The sequence below is a fragment of the Coffea arabica genome, chromosome 11c (genome assembly GCF_036785885.1).
Source record: "Coffea arabica cultivar ET-39 chromosome 11c, Coffea Arabica ET-39 HiFi, whole genome shotgun sequence".
NCBI lineage: Eukaryota > Viridiplantae > Streptophyta > Magnoliopsida > Gentianales > Rubiaceae > Coffea > Coffea arabica.
In genome coordinates this window covers 33952744-33968937 of record NC_092330.1, presented here as the reverse complement: position 1 = coordinate 33968937, position 16194 = coordinate 33952744, and the positions used below count along the sequence as shown (strand labels likewise).

Sequence of the window (16194 nt, the reverse complement as noted above, 5' to 3'; positions counted from 1 at the left end):
GCTGAGCTGTACTCGGTGGGGGTTCGGGGGGCAACGCCCCCGAAGCTTACTGTATATATTAGTTACCGTGTCTGTTTTATTTCGGGTCTTGTTTTGGACCTATTTTTGGGTCCCGTCTGTTTGGTTGTATATATATACACCTTATTTTAGTCTGTAAATTATTCCGATTACAACCCTAATAAAATCTGATTTCCCCCAAATTGTTCTTGTCTGCTCTTGTTTTGTTCTTCTGTTCCGCTACATCTGGTATAACAAATATAAATCCAAAAATTATGAGATCAAACAATGGATATTGAATTGTTGTTTAAAATGAAAAACTATCAAAACCGCAGATGAATAAAAGGCATTTGAATAGCATTTACCCATGATTGTTTAAACTAAAAAAAATCATTTAACTTGGAATATATGCTCATTTTTTCAATAAAAAAAAATTTCCTTAGCATTCCGGATTCAAATTGGGAAAGACATGAAATATTGTGAGAGCTGAGCGTACAGTTCACTTTGGCAAACTTGTTTGGAAGTTCAGAATTTCATCTAAGAAAAAATTACATTCATTTTATCTGAGTGAAATTCGCATTAGGGTTTTGATTAGAATTTTAATAATTCCACTTTCGAATAATAACGTTATATGCTTATTTCTTGGACCTCCTGTTTACCTTGTCACAGTAGAATTCTAACCGGAGTAAGGTATCACTGTTGAAAACTCGTCTTTTCACTATTACATAGAAAGCGGCAAATGGAGCTTGAACGGCACTGTAGAAGAGTCCAACTGTCGAAACATAAAAGATAGACAAAATTAGTTGAAATAAGTGTAGTAATTTTATAGATAATAAAGCAATTAATGTCCAAATTTTAGGAAACAAAATTTCTTAAGGACGAATACAGCTTACACACCTGGGCCAAAAAATTCTACTACTGGTCGTCCCCATTTTTCTGATTAGATGGGAAAATTATTGCTGCTCTAGAATTTACTTTTGGCAACACGTCAAAATACACATTTTTCAAAGAAGAAAATTCTTGCCAATACAGTGGAATTCGAAATTCGAGAGATGCACATAGGATTAGGCATCTATTGCTGCTATAGATAAGTAGAAAATGAAGACATTCAAGCATAGACTTTTCCTTAGCAAGCATCCGAATGAATTCTTGTGCATTCGTGGAGATTTTGGTCTAGTGATTAAAGTTGAAACTATAAGATTTAGAGGTTTTAAATTTTAATCTCCCTTTTCTCTCTGCATTTTTTAAATTCCATCCATTCCTTGTTGGAAAAATTAAAAATAATAAAAAAGGCAAATTCTTGTCCACCACATAGAATATAATCATGAAAATTAATCATCTTGATCATTAAAAAACAAATCTTCAAACTTGCAGTCTTTTTAAAATTTATGAGTCGTAAAACAAGAGTTCATGCTTTGAAAGAGCAAGACTCAGGCTAACTTCTACTTTCCACAAAATCAAATCCATAAGAGTATATTGATGGTATCCTTCGAAACGGATCCATCATCCCCAACTATATCTAAGACTAAGCTCATCTCTTTTAACTCGGGAGACAAAAAGAAAAGCACCCATGAAGCAATTTTTCTCATCATGGTCTCGGAGAACTATATGAAAATTTCTACCTTTTCCCAAAATTAACTCTTGAAGAAGGGCCTGAATACAGCCTAATAGCACTATCTGTAATAGGCATGCTATTGCAACAAATAATTAGAAATTTTGGAAGTTTGCTCCCCATTGTCACGTTCAAGGTTTAAATCTTGAGCCCAGCAACTCGGGTGAAAAGGATTTGGAGAGGAGTGGGAGGCAAAAAAAAAAAAGAAAAGAGAGAAAAGGATGTTTGAAGCATATACAATAATTATTGACCCAAAATATGGGAAGAGAAAATGAAATTGCATGCACTCTTATGTACGTACGGTGAGAGAGAATTACTTACTCATAGGTATGATTAGAGTTGTAAGTCAGTCTGAACTTGTCATTCTTTGAATCTGTGAATGTAACGCGGTTAGTTTGCAAGACCACCATTGTAATAGCGAGAGATGCAAAGGTCACCAATCTCGCAGCTAAGTTGATTTGCGGCACCTTTGAAGGACGAGGCTCTTCATGGTCATACTTAGGCAGAGACATTTCCATTGAAACCTAAGGTTTCTTGTGTGGAAATTTGAGGGACATTATTGCTCAAGTTTCAATCTTCTATAGGACAATCCCATTTGTCAATCACTTGGCCAAAAAAAAAAAGTGTGGAATAATATTTTAAAATTTTGAGTTGTTTACTATCTTGATTTTGTAGCTTTATAGATGTCTTTGACGTTAACTCCAACAACTTCGTTCTAAGATTAGAAGGCAACTTCGTTAAAAATGGTGCATTGATAATGGTAGTATTCTGTGAAAAGGCATGATTTGCCGACTACGTATAACTTCATGCTGTCTTTTTTTTTTTTTCTTTCAATTTGAAGAATTTTTATCTTCATAATTTCTTTTTTGTTTTTGGGGTCAATTATGATAATAAGGTGGTATTTCTGTAGATTCGATAATCCAGCTTCATGCATATAGCTTTGAAACTCATGTACATAATCGAGGAATATCCCAGGATAAATAAGCTGAATTGAACGAAAGATTAGTACCAATTTGAGATTTGTATGGTGCATTTTTTTTCCCTGAAACAATTTTGGAAAATGAACTAATTTGGTCTTTTAGGATTTGAACAAAACTAATTTAGACCTTGAGCATCAAAATTATTAGGACAATCTAAAGAAATTAGATGTAAGCGAAACATATTGATAGATAACTATGATCTAACCATGAAACCCACGAGGCGAATGCAGGAAGATTGATTAAAATTGAAAACAAATTATAATCAATAGAAGTTAAGAAACAGAATTGGATTGGATTTAATTTTGAATTACAGAAAAGCAAGTTATCTTCAATAATGAGAAAACAAAATCACCAAAATAAAAAAAAAAAAAGCTATAGCAGTAAAATAAGGAAAATGGTTGTCGATCTTTGATTCAAGATATAAGTCTTTTCAAAAGAAATTTTCGGAACGAAACCATTACAAATGCATAAATTTGAGAATCTAAAACTAATTATTCTCCCCACTCCCATATTTGATATTTCTATTCAAGCAGAGGTTTTCATCTTTGTTCTATTGGCAATTAGTTCTTGACTCTTTTTTTTTTCTAGTTTGCCATACATCAGTCAAGATTTTAACTTGCATGTTTAGCTGGATCAATATATATAAACAACCATGTCCAGCTACACAACGGGTCATGGAAGCTAAATTTCCTCGAGCCTTCAAATATTGCAAAAAATATTGACGGGATATTTTGCATTCGTACAAGTTTAATTCCGATTTTACACCCGTTGGACTGCAAGTATACAGGTCGCAATTGTAGTACAAGATGTGTATCGGGTCGATCCCACGAGGAGCAATTCAAACAATTACTAAACCCTTATTTTCTCTATTATTTAGACTAACAATTAATTTGAGCAGAGAAAATCTAATGCTGTAATCTACAAATCTGGTATATAAATCTAGTTTAACAAATGCTGAATGCAAATAGAGAAATTTCACTTAAGGAAGATTCTAGGGATGTAGATTCCACTTATGGCATAAACAACACAAATGAATGGATTTACTTCTTGCTATTATTCTTGCTTAACCAGAGATTCATTTCCAAAGTTTCCAAGTCTCATTTTCATGATGAAATGGCCTAAAGCAATATAGATTTCCCTATTTTCATGGTGAAATACTACTACTACTCTGTTTTATTTCATGAAATGCTAAGTAATCCACCTAAGTGTATCTCTATTTTCATGAACATACAACTCAAGCTCTACTCATGTGTTTCCATTGTTATTACCAATTCTCATTGAACAATAACAACTATAACCAAACTATTGGTGATCAATCAATAGCAAGTAATCACAGCTACATAAGTAGACAAGTTAATACAAGATATAACAAGTGTAAATCACATTCAATTTATACTATTTAGCCATAAGTTTCATCCACTCCCTAGATGAAGGAGTTTAGCTACTCATGAATGATTTAACAATCAAACTCACAAGTTTATTAATGCAAAACCTCATAAAGTACAAGTATAAGAAAGATAAAAGAAAGCTTAGCCAATTGAAGGTGAAGCTCTCCAAGTACTTCTCCAAGAACTCCTATCTAGAGAGAAAACTAGATACAAGAAAGAAAACTAGCTACGTCTGGTAATGCCAGACCTCTCCCCTGCTTTCTGCATAAAAATCTGGTAAAAATTCCATTCCTCTTACTTCATAATTTCCTCCACTCAGATTTTGTAAAAAGAAGTCAAAGATATGATGTTTCCTTTTGTCCATACTCATTTGGTCTTCTCTTTTGTTGCAGAAGCATGTGCCACCGATTTCTGTCCCTCAAAATAGTTGGAAAGTTGTGAAAAAGGTAAAGAAAAACGGCTGTTGCACTTGCTGAGGAGAGAGACAGATCCGAGCCTCGGATCCGAGGGCTAAAAAATGGATCCGAGCTCGGATCATAGGATCCGAGGACTTCCCATGATGGATCCGAGGTCGGATCGTCCTGACCTCGGATACACTCCGCCAGAAATACAGACGAGGGGTCGGATCCCTCTTGTACACACGGATCCGACCTCGGATCCGTGTTGAGCATTTTTTCAGTTTTTCACTTCTTCCCTTTTTCTACATTTTTGCTCCCAATTTCTTGTGTACTTTGTCCTCTGGATGACCCTGACATTTCTTTCAACTTGTGCATGAATTTCATACATCAATTACCTTCACAATTTCACAAAATTAACGCATTAATCCACTCATTTATCAATTTCTGAACCCTTAAACAATATTTAAGCAATTATCACCAAAAGAGTTCAAATATGGCTTTAATCTTCTCAAAACATACCAAAAATTCATGCCAAATTCGTACAAAATGTACGTTAAATATTCACTTATCAAATTCCCCCATACTTGAATCATTGCTTGTCCTCAAGCAATTTTACACAAAACTTACTTCAAATTTTCAATAGAGATAGAGAAAACAATATGCGTACTCTTGTCAAATTTAATTCCTCAAAAACCTAGAAACCAATTATTATGCCATTTCTCAGATTACACTAAATACTCATAATATTCATTTAAATAAAAATAATTATGCCTAAATTATAACAAATTCAAATCAATCTCTCATTCTATCCTAATTCCACAAATAAGTAAATCACATAGTCAATTTTATGGCCTTCCTTATCCCAAAACTTAACAATTTAGAGGGATTTATTCGCATTTCATTTTATTTAAATAGTGAAAATGTCTTTTTACGCGAAAATCAACACTTTTAGGTGAAAATTCCCGGTTACTCAACATTTCACTTATTCAAATTGCTAAGCATACTCTTAATTCCAATACCTTTTTACGCGAATGCCGACATTTGTAAATGCCAACCCCCGGTTACTCAGTATATGAATCATTGGAGTAGAAAAATAATAATATTAAAAAAAAAATTTTTTTAACAAGTAATTTCTTTTTCCCTCTAAGTATAATTAAAGGAAGAATTTGGCCTTGTTTTTGACTATATCAATCACTTACTTATAAAATTAAGTAAAAATGATAAATCTCATTAATTTTTGCAAAATTCTAAGCATAATTTTTCTTATTTAACCAAATATACTTTCTAAAATGTAAATATCCTAATTGCATAATAATTCATTCTAGGTCAAATAAGAACTAAACTTTTCCAAAATACACATAGCATTTTATCCAATGGAAGAATTAGACACTTAAAATTTTAACATTTTGGCCATTTTTATGGAAGAATTGTAATGAAATATTGGAAAATATTTTAGAAAAATTTTGACAGAGTTTCCCCATAAAAATGGATGAAACTCCCTGCCAACAACCTCAATTTTCACAAAAATTATCCTCATGACTATCTCCACATATAATTCCAACATTTTTAAGCCATAAACAACTAAAATCATGCATTTCAACACACAATCACCCATAAGATAAGTAATGCCTCCCCCACACTTAAAATCTACAATGTCCTCATTGTAGAGGAAGGTAAAAGAACTGAAACTTCCCTCAAAATAGGTGGTGATGCCGTTTGAATCTTTTAATCATCACGCTCATCCATTTTCTGTTCAAAATGAGACAACAAGGGTACCAAATACCATAAGTAGCACAAAATGATTTAAATTAAAGAAAAATAAAAGCTACAAAGTTTGTCTTAACAAAAGAAAAGAAAAATAAAGAAATAAAAGGTCGAATGCGCTAAAAAGCATCATGGCTGCTGGGAACGAGGGTCTACTGCCTCCTCAGCTCCATGAGGACCCTGTGAGGTACCAATATGGCCCTCCTCCTGATGAGGTGTCGGTGTAGGGGACCGTCGAATATGAAAATGATTCTCGATCGCACGAAGACGGCGATCATGTCGGTCGAGTCGCTCAGTCATCATCCGTTCCGTCTGGTCAATGCGCTCGACAACTCGCGTCTCCATACAGCAAATAGCATTGAGAAGCTCTTGCCACTTGGAGCGCGATTGAGGAGGTGGTCGTAGAACCGGAGGAGGAAGAGTCTGCTGTGCCTCCGTCTCTTGAGTTTCCGCTTGTGGTTCAGTGTGAGGCGGAGGCTGAGTGGAAGTCGATGCTTCTCCTGTGTCCCGGACCAAAGTAGTTCCAAAATCAGTAGAAATACCCAAGGATTTGAGTAACGAATCATTTACCTCCTCGGCCGACCTAGTTACCACAGCTCTCTCGGTTCCAATGGGAATTTTGAGCTTCTCAAAGATGAGGGATAGCAGCCGAGGAAATCCAAAACAAGTCTCGCCGGCCCTCATACGAGCTGTGGTTCGCATATAGCTGATGATAATGCTGGGTAGAGGAATACCAGTCAACTGCCTACCCACTCCATGTATCATTTTATCCAGAAAATAGAGATCGCTATTTCGGATCTCCCGTTTACCACTCTTTTTCGGCACCACATTGAAGGCAAAAAGGTAGAAGATCAGGTGGTACCGATGCTCGAAGGAGTCGGCATATACCGTGAGTTTTTTCGAACTTCCTCGCTCACGGTATTGACCCTTTAGACGGCCCACGGCTTCTCCCACTTGCCAAGGGTCTCGAGCTTTGAATTCCTTGGTCAGTTTGACATCTTCGCCTTCGTCTTTGAGTTGGACGAAGTGTCTCAATGTATCTCGATTGAGAGTCACTCTTTTACCTCGAACCCACGAGACGATGAGATTTCCACTGTGGCTCTGCTTGTTCTCCACATTGGCATAAAACTCCCTGACCAGGTTGGGGTAGTAGTGCTTGGGCAACTGAAGGATGTTCTCCCATCCAAGCCTCTTGAATGCTGTCGAAATATGGTAGTGCGCATCCAGGCCGGCTTCATACCACTCTTGATTTTCGAGCGATGTGAATCGTGTGGTATCGTAATCTGGCGGTGGCTCATCACGGCTAGTGGATGCAGTTTTCCGGCGAGATCGAGGTGGTGATTCAGGCGAAGGAGATTCTTCCTCAGGCGACTCCTCATGCACAGAAGGTGTGTGTTCCTCACTTGAGGAAGGAGTAGAAGTACGAATGATAGCCCTCCTTGTGCGAGCCATGATATCTACACACAATCAGGATGAATATGCATTCAAAACATTTTAATCTTGCTCGCAACTAATAAACAAGACTTTAAGAAAATTTCGGCAGAGTTTTCCCTTGAAAAAGGGCTAACCTCCCTGCCAAAATGTACCCAAAATTAAACAAATAAACTTCCTAACAATTGTCAAATCCAATTCCCACACTCAGAAAGGATATTAGCAGTAAAGAGATCATTTCATGCATATTAAGTGCAAACAATTTTAAATTATATCCATTTGCAAGAATGAACACTCAAACACTTGAGAATATCTCCAATCCAATTCATAACACTCGTTAACACTTAAGTTAACGACATATGAGTCCCAATTAATCCAAATACTAATTATTTCAAGTGAAAGTGGTTCAATGTGCTTAACTTGATCGGAAACACACACTTTTACCCAATGGGCTATTGCTCTAGCATATCATTTTCAATTGGTATAACAGTGATTTATACCTCTCTGAACAAGTTCATTTATTTACAGAAAACAAAATTCACAAGTTTAAACCACTAACATGCTCAAGCCCAAAAATTGAGAAGGAAATCTCAAAACTATCACCAAATCCATAATTCTCACACAAATAAGCATTAAAATAATTATAGCAACTGATTTGAGCACAATGTATCACAATTATATCACGAATTTGCAACAATTAAGCTATTAGCAAAATATATTGAAAAACTAAAAATATACAAAAATGAGAGATATAAAATGTCACAGAAATTCGAAATGTGTTACCTCAAATAGATGGAGTGATGATGGAGGATGATAATGATGCAAAAATGGAGAACAACCAAGCCCAAACGCGACCTCAAATTGCAAGATTTCAATTCGGCCCTAATTTGCGTTTTGAAGATCAAAACCCCTCAATTTGATGTTTTTGATTTCAAATTGTTAAGGGTTAATGCTCAGAAGAGGTTAGTGAAGGTTTTTGTTGTGAAAAATTGGGAATGTTATGGATGAAATGGAAGATTGGAGGAAAGGGAATAGGGTTTCGAAGAGAGAGAAAAGGAAAATCTGGAAAAATGAGGAACCGAGGCCTCGTTTCCTTTCTTATCGTGAAAGGATCCGAGGTCGGATCCTTTCTGGAAGGGCTCGGATCCGATAGGGCTCGGATCAGCCCTAACAGAAACACAGACGAGCCCTCGGATCTGTCTGGGTTGGAATGGATCCGAGCTCGGATCGATGGATCCGCGGTCGGATCTGTCTGGGCTTTTAGGATCCGAGCTCGGATCCTTGTGTCTCTGCAACAAATTGCAGAAACTGCAATTTTTTCAAACTTTTTCTCCCTTTTTCGGCCAATTCCAAATTACACATTGGACATCCCTTTTTTCAATTCCAACGTCCCATGCACATGTAATATACCATAAACATAATATCCAACCTCTCAAAACACAACAAACACATCTACATTGAAAATCGAGGGGTGAGGTTCTTTGATCATTTTTGCATTTTTACACTAACATGGCATTTTTGAGCATTAAATGTATATCAAATGAGTCCATGAGCCTTTATAACCATGATATCACCAAAACTCACTTAAATATACTTGAAATGCACAATGTATGTATATGCATGGGAATTTTGAGCACTTAAAACACAATTTGGTAAGAAAAACTCCCTTTTACACATATTCTTCAAGTGCACCTCCGAGATGGATGATAAAACTCCCGTACCTCCTACAAACAAGTGAAATACATCTAATTAGTCAATTAAATCACACCAAAATGTAAGAAACACCTAAAAACACACAAATACACTATTATTATTGGGTTGCCTCCCAACAAGCGCTTTTGTTTATAGTCGTTGGCTCGACAATCCATAACTTCTTTAAGTCTCCTTTGCATTTCCTAAGGAGTAAATTACCCCTTTAGGAACTTTTTCTCCTGCCAAATAGAGCTTCAATCTTTGGCCATTTACTTTGAATGGAGCACCATTTTCTCCTTTTATTTCCACTGCTCCATAAGGAAACATGCGAACTTCAAATGGACCGGACCATCGAGACTTAAGCTTTCCAGGAAATAATTTAAGCCTTGAGTTAAACATCAAAACCTTTTGCCCTTCTTCAAAATGCTTAGGGAGGATATGTTTATCATGCCAAAATTTCACTTTTTCTTTGTAAATCTTGACATTCTCATACGAAGTCAACCTCAATTCCTCCAATTCGCTTAACTCAAGCATTCTCTTTTCACCTGCAGATTTAAAATCAAAGTTAATTGCTTTAACGGCCCAATAAGCTCTATGTTCTATTTCCACAGGTAAATGACATGCTTTCCCATAAACAAGCTTATATGGAGACATTCCCAACGGCGTTTTAAATGCCGTTCTATACGCCCATAAAGCATCTTCAAGCTTGTTTGACCAATCCTTTCTTGATCGGTTTACTGTTTTCTCCAAAATGATTTTAATTTCCCGGTTGGCCAACTCCGCTTGTCCATTAGCTTGAGGATGATAGGGGAGTGACTTTTTATGCCTGCACCCATATTTAAACAACAAAGTGTCAATAGCTTTATTACAAAAATGCTTACCTTCGTCGCTTATTATTGCCTTTGGGACTCCAAACCTACAAAATATGTTCCGTTTCAGGAATTTAAGCACAACTTTAGCATCATTAGTTTGTGAAGGAATGGCCTCCACCCATTTAGAGACATAATCAACTGCTAAAAGGATGTACTTGTTATTATATGAGCTAGGAAATGGTCCCATAAAATCAATGCCCCAAACATCAAATAACTCAACTTCCAAATATGTAGTCAAAGGCATTTCATTCCTTCTTGAGATATTACCGGTTCTTTGGCATTGATCACAACTTTTCACCCAATTTCTAGTATCTTGGTGCATAGTAGGCCAATAAAATCCAGATTGCCATATCTTTGCTACAGTCTTAGTAGTACTAAAATGACCTCCCGTTTCAAGAGTATGACAATGCATTAAAATGCTATGTACCTCCTCCTCCGGAACACATCTTCTAATTATTCCATCTGCACAATGTTTGTAAAAGAATGGTTCCTCCCAAAAGTAATGTTTAGCATCATTTAAGAATTTTTTTCTTTGATGAGAATTCAAATCATTTGGTATCACTCCACTAGCTATAAAGTTAACTAGATCAGCATACCATGGTGACTTATAAATTGCCATTAAAAACTCATCTGGAAATTCTTCTTTAATGGACAAATGGTCATCTTGCTGCATGTTCTCCAGTCTAGAAAGATGATCTGCAACTAAATTCTCGGATCCCTTTTTATCTTTGATCTCCAAGTCAAATTCCTGCAACAATAAAATCCATCGAATTAATCGCGATTTTGCATCTTTCTTATTTAACAAATACTTGAGTGCTGCATGATCAGTATAAACGATAACTTTAGATCCTACTAAGTACGATCTAAATTTATCCAATGCAAAAATCACTGCTAGCAACTCCTTCTCTGTTGTTGCATAGTTACTTTGAGCTTCATTTAACATTTTACTTGCGTAATAAATGACATGAAGTCGCTTATTATGTTTTTGCCCAAAAACAGCCCCAACTGCAAAATCACTTGCGTCACACATTAATTCGAATGGCAAGCTCCAATCCGGTGATGCTATAATAGGTGCCGAGACAAGTTGCTTCTTTAACCTATTAAAAGCAAGTAAACACTCATCAGTAAATTGAAAAGGAACATCTTTTGCAAGTAATTCACATAAAGGTTTAGCAATCTTGGAAAAATCCTTAATAAACCGCCGATAGAATCCCACATGTCCAAGAAAGCTACGAATGCCTTTCACATTGGTTGGTCGAGGCATTCTCTCAATAACCTCTATTTTGGCTTGATCAACCTCAATACCTTCTGAGGAAATTTTGTGGCCTAACACAATACCTTCACAAACCATGAAGTGACATTTTTCCCAATTGAGTACAAGGTTTGTTTCTTCACATCTCTGCAAAATTAGATCTAAATTGTTAAGACAATCATCATAAGTAGATCCAAATACAGAAAAATCATCCATGAAAATTTCCATAATTTTCTCATTAAAATCAGAGAAAATTGCCATCATGCATCGTTGGAAAGTGGCCGGTGCATTGCACAATCCAAAAGGCATCCTTCGAAATGCAAAAGTACCGTAAGGACAAGTGAATGTAGTTTTCTCTTGATCTTCTGGTGCAATGACTATTTGATTGTATCCTGAAAAATCATCCAAGAAACAATAAAATTCATATCCGGCCAATCTTTCTACCATTTGATCAAGAAAAGGAAGAGGGAAATGATCCTTCCTAGTAGCTGCATTCAATTTTCTGTAATCAATACAGACTCGCCAACCAACCACAACTCTAGAGGGAATCATTTCATCATTTTTACCATGTACTATGGTTATCCCCCCTTTCTTTGGTACTACATGGATAGGAGAAATCCACACACTGTCAGAAATTGGAAAAATTATACCTGCATCCAACCATTTAAGGATTTCTACTCTTACCACTTCTTTCATGTTTGGATTTAACTTTCTTTGAATCTCAACCACTGGTTTAGAATTTTCTTCCAATAAAATCCTGTGCATACAAATAGTTGGACTAATTCCTTTGATATCAGAAATTGTCCATCCTATAGCCTTTAAACGCTTCCTTAAAACACGTAAGAGCTTGTCTAATTGTTCCTCATTTAATGCTGAATTTACAATCACAGGCAGTGTCTCTTTTTCTCCAAGAAATGCATATTTGAGGTGCTTAGGCAGCGGCTTAAGCTCAAGCTGCGGTGCTTTCTCACATGATGGTGGAGATAGCCCTTTGCTCAGTCCTAACGCCTCGTATGCATTTCTCCTTTTATAAGGAATTTGTGCCTGCAAAAATTCAGTCATTTCTTCAATCTGTTCCTCTTGTATACCTATACCATTAAGACAAAGTTCAAGAGAATCATTATCAAGATTTACTTGACTCATTTCTAATGCCAATTCATCACATATGTCAACCGAATAAACATGGTCGGTAAAAGAGGGATATTTCTCAACTTTACTCAAATCAAATTCCACTTCCTCTTCACCGATTTGAAACTTAAACTTACCTCGTTTGACGTCTATTATTGTACCTGCAGTGGCCAGAAATGGTCTACCAAGTATAATAGGTACATTTACATCTTCCTCCATATCTAAAACAACAAAATCGACAGGAATAATAAATTTCTGCACTTTAATGAGCACATTTTCCAATATGCCCATTGGATGTCTAATAGACCTGTCAGCCAATTGCAAGGAAATGTTAGTACGCTTCAACTCTTTCAACCCCAATTGCCTAGCCACAGTTAAAGGGATCAATGACACACTTGCACCAAGGTCACAAAGTGCTTTAGAAAATTCTACATTACCGATAGTGCAAGGAACTGTAAAACTCCCTGGATCTTTCAATTTGGGTGGCAATTTGTTTTGTATGATTGCACTACATTCTTCTGTTAATGCAATTGTCTCATTGTCTACCAACTTCCTTTTCTTGGTCATTATCTCCTTGAGAAACTTCGCGTACGAAGGAATCTGCAAAATAACATCCACAAAAGGAATGTTAATAAGTAATTGTTTAAAAATATTGACAAATTTCTCAAATTCTTTGTCATTTCTTGAAAGCTTCAATCTTTGAGGGAATGGCACCGGTGGAGGAATTGGTGTTGCATCTTCCATTTGCAGTTCATTTTCCTCTATCTTTTCTTTCCCTTTTTCTTCCTTGCTTCCCTCTTTTAACTCACTCAATTTCTTATTCTCTCTTTTTTCAAACTCTCTTCCACTTCCAACTACTGGCGGCTCAACTAATTCCTTACCACTACGGAGGGTTATGGCCTTCACATGCTCCCTTGGGTTCACTTCAGTTTTGCTAGGTAAATCCCCTTGGTTGCGATTATTAACCGCATTGGCAATTTGGCCTAATTGGACCTCAACATTCCTGTACATATTGGTGAGTTGGTCCATTCTTCCCTCAATTCTTTCAAACCGTTGAGTAGTTGCACTAGCTAACATTTCAATTTTATCATTTGATGCATTGGCTAGCTTTTCGATTGCCAATTCCCAAGCTGGTTTGGACTCATGCAGTGTTTGCTTTTGTTGAAAACCTGGTGGATTAATTGGTCTTTGTTGGTTCCCTTGATCTTTCCATCCAAAATTCGGGTGATTACGCCATCCTGGATTATAAGTATTGGAGTATGGATTGTTTTGGGGTGGACGGTTGTAATTGTTGAGATATTGAACATGTTCACTGCTAGAACACATAAAATCATCATGATCTCCGCCGCAAATGGTACAACTTGCAACAACTACTCCTTGATTAGAACTAGAACCAACTTGCCTATTAAGCATCTTAACCACATTATCCATTTTTGTACTTAACATATTCAAGGTATCTACTTCAAGCATACCTGCGGTTCTCCTTGAATTACCTCGTTCGTTTGCCTATTGGTAGTTGTTAGCAGCCATTTCTTCGATCAATTGCTGAGCTTCCTCAGCTGTCTTTCCCATTAAAGCTCCTCCCGCTGCTGCATCTACATGTGTCTTTGTTGGATAGGTGAGACCATTGTAAAATGTTTGGACTACTAGCCAATCGGGTAGACCATGATGAGGGCATCTTCTTTGCAATTCCCGATAACGCTCCCAAGCTTCATACAATGTCTCTCCTTCCTGTTGAGAGAAACTTGTTATATCCATTCTCAATTTAGCAGTTTTTTCAGGTGGAAAGAATTTATTAAGAAAAGCCTTAGCTAATTCATTCCAAGTAGTAAAAGTATTTGGAGGATGAGATTGTAGCCAAACTTTAGCCTTGTCCCTTAGTGAAAATGGAAACAATCGAAGTTTAATCGCATCTTCACTAACACCATTAAACTTAATTGTATCACAAATTTCAAGAAATGTTGACAAGTGAGAATTTGGATCCTCAGTAGCATTACCTCCATATTGAGATTGTTGTACCATTTGAATCAGTGATGGTTTTATCTCAAAGTTATTAGCGTTTACCGTTGGTCTTACAATGCTAGTTTGAGATCCTTGTGCTCCCGGTAAAGCAAAATCTCGCAGAATTCTCCTATTTGATTCATTTTCTGCCATTTCTTCCTCAAATTGTAATTCTATCAAGATATCTTCTATTGGCTACCAAACCTCTTGTTCCTCTTGATGTGATGTATTCCTCCTTTGTCTGCGTAATGTTCTTTCAATTTCCGGATCGAAATGTACAACTCCTCGATTTGATCGGTGCATACACTACAAACAAAAACAAGAGAAAATTTTTATACTTTTAATTCAACAACTTGAATAAAGATAATGAAATTTATCTAAATTAATAGAGATGATGAGACCCTAATATTGCCGCTCCCCGGCAACGGCGCCAAAAACTTGACGGGATATTTTGCATTCGTACAAGTTTAATTCCGATTTTACACCCGTTGGACTGCAAGTATACAGGTCGCAATTGTAGTACAAGATGTGTATCGGGTCGATCCCACGAGAAGCAATTCAAACAATTACTAAGCCCTTATTTTCTCTATTATTTAGACTAACAATTAATTTGAGCAGAGAAAATCTAATGCTGTAATCTACAAATCTGGTATATAAATCTAGTTTAACAAATGCTGAATGCAAATAGAGAAATTTCACTTAAGGAAGATTCTAGGGATGTAGATTCCACTTATGGCATAAACAACACAAATGAATGGATTTACTTCTTGCTATTATTCTTGCTTAATCAGAGATTCATTTCCAAAGTTTCCAAGTCTCATTTTCATGATGAAATGGCCTAAAGCAATATAGATTTCCCTATTTTCATGGTGAAATACTACTACTACTCTGTTTTATTTCATGAAATGCTAAGTAATCCACCTAAGTGTATCTCTATTTTCATGAACATACAACTCAAGCTCTACTCATGTGTTTCCATTGTTATTACCAATTCTCATTGAACAATAACAACTATAACCAAACTATTGGTGATCAATCAATAGCAAGTAATCACAGCTACACAAGTAGACAAGTTAATACAAGATATAACAAGTGTAAATCACATTCAATTTATACTATTTAGCCATAAGTTTCATCCACTCCCTAGATGAAGGAGTTTAGCTACTCATGAATGATTTAACAATCAAACTCACAAGTTTATTAATGCAAAACCTCATAAATTACAAGTATAAGAAAGATAAAAGAAAGCTTAGCCAATTGAAGGTGAAGCTCTCCAAGTACTTCTCCAAGAACTCCTATCTAGAGAGAAAACTAGATACAAGAAAGAAAACTAGCTACGTCTGGTAATGCCAGACCTCTCCCCTGCTTTCTGCATAAAAATCTGGTAAAAATTCCATTCCTCTTACTTCATAATTTCCTCCACTCAGATTTTGTAAAAAGAAGTCAAAGATATGATGTTTTCTTTTGTCCATACTCATTTGGTCTTCTCTTTTGTTGCAGAAGCATGTGCCACCGATTTCTGTCCCTCAAAATAGCTGAAAAGTTGTGAAAAAGGTAAAGAAAAACGGCTGTTGCACTTGCTGAGGAGAGAGACAGATCCGAGCCTCGGATCCGAGGGCTAAAAAATGGATCCGAGCTCGGATCATAGGATCCGAGGACTTCCCATGATGGATCCGAGG

General features: G+C 36.4%; 1 non-coding gene across 1 annotated transcript; it reads left to right on the top strand.

The window, feature by feature from the left end:
* The first annotated feature begins 14174 nt into the window (after nt 1–14174).
* On the top strand, nt 14175–14281 carry LOC140020790 (small nucleolar RNA R71). Its single transcript, XR_011824760.1, has one exon. It is a non-coding gene; the product is annotated as a small nucleolar RNA R71 (small nucleolar RNA).
* Nucleotides 14282–16194: the final 1913 nt, after the last annotated feature.